The sequence below is a fragment of the Eptatretus burgeri genome, chromosome 7 (genome assembly GCF_056783735.1).
Source record: "Eptatretus burgeri isolate ZD-2024b chromosome 7, Ebu_testis_v1, whole genome shotgun sequence".
NCBI lineage: Eukaryota > Metazoa > Chordata > Myxini > Myxiniformes > Myxinidae > Eptatretus > Eptatretus burgeri.
The window spans coordinates 45,025,372-45,027,175 of record NC_140967.1 but is presented as its reverse complement, the minus strand read 5'-3'; positions in this window follow the sequence as shown (position 1 = coordinate 45,027,175).

Here is a 1,804-nt window from a genome sequence, read left to right as displayed (position 1 = left end):
ACAAACCAGACATTATCTGCCTAACAGAAACTTTCCTCTCCCAAGACGTGTCTGACTCCCAAGTATCTCTCCCTGGTTACTCCCTCTTACGGTATGACAGACCTGAGCCTCGTCCTGGTGGAGGTGTTGCTCTCTTCATCAAAGACTCTATTCCTCACTCTCCCTGCACTGCTCTCACTCCCCACACCCCCAGGAATACCTCTGGCTTCGGCTTCCCCTCCACTCCCACCTCATGTTTATATGTGTACTGTACCGTCCACCGAACAGTGATGACTCCATCTACACCTCACTCTCCGAAAACATGGACCATCTTCTATCTTCTCATCCAAACTCTCTCTTCCTCTTATGTGGCGACTTCAATTGTCATCACGCCAGTTGGCTAGGTGTGGGTACCTCTCTCACCTGCCATGGGACATCAGCAAAAGCTTTCTGTGACTCATTGGGACTGACTCAATCGGTCAACTTCCCGACGCGGATCTCAACCAATGGTACTCCATCTCTTCTGGATCTGATTTTGACAAATTTCCCTGACAATATCTGCTGCTCTTCCTTCGCTCCAATTGGTTCTTCTGACCACGTCCTTGTTAAAGTGGACATCTCTCTGGCTGTTATCAGAGAACCACCTCACCGCCGTCGAGTCTGGCATTTCACTCAAGCCGACTGGCAGGGTCTCCGAGCAGCCATCAAACTTACAGACTGGTCTCCTATCACTACTTTCTCAAACATCAACTCATCCTGGGAATTCTTTCAAAGAAACTTGCTCTCCCTCATGCACAGATTTATCCCCTCTCGTGTTCAGTTGTCTTACCCTTCCTCCCGCCCTTGGTTTACTGAAGCTTGTGGCGAGGCAGTTGTCCTGAAACAACTTGCCTTTGCCTCAAGGAAAGCAAACCCAACTGAGGGCAATCTCAGTTCTTTCCACAAAGCTCAGAACAAGTGTGTATCTACCCTCAGGAGAGCCAGAAAACAACATCTTTCTCATCTCAAGTCTGAACTCTCAAACCTCTCTCCCTCCTCAAAATCCTGGTGGCGTTTAATCAAATCTGTTTCTGGTGTATGTTCCCCCTCCATCCCCTCCCTTACCTCAAATGGCCGCACTGCTGATTCCACACGTGATAAAGCTGAATGTCTAAACTCGGTGTTTGCAGCTAAATCTTGTGTCCCAAACCCATCACTATCTCTACCCACTTTACCCAGTCGCACCCAACTGTCCCTGGACTCTGTATCCTTTTCTCCTGACAAGGTGGAGAGCTTGCTTTCAAACCTCGAGTCAGATTCTGCAACCGGTCCAGACGGCATCAGCCCACGTGTCCTCAAAGCCTGCTCTTCTGCTCTTGCTCACCCTCTCTCTGTTCTATTCACCCTCTCATTTTCCCAAGGTCATCTGCCATCTGCTTGGAAATCTGCTAACATCACTGCCCTGCATAAAAAAGGTGCAAAAACAGATCCCTGTAACTACAGACCAATCAGCCTTCTCTCAATCATCAGCAAGGTTATGGAATCCATCATCGCTTCAGACATGAAATCCTTCCTCTTCTCCAATGGCTTGATTTCCAATCATCAATTTGGTTTCAGACCAGGTCACTCTACCCTGGATATGCTGCTTCTGCTCTCCCATCAATGGATGGAGGTCCTCAATGCCAGACAGGAAATCCGAGCCGTATCCCTGGACATATCACGTGCTTTTGACACAGTCTGGCACCCTGCACTACTCACCAAACTCTCTTCCCATGGTATTCAAGGCCATCTCCACTCATGGCTCGCAGACTTCCTCTCCTGTCGCAGTCAACGTGTGGCCCTAAAT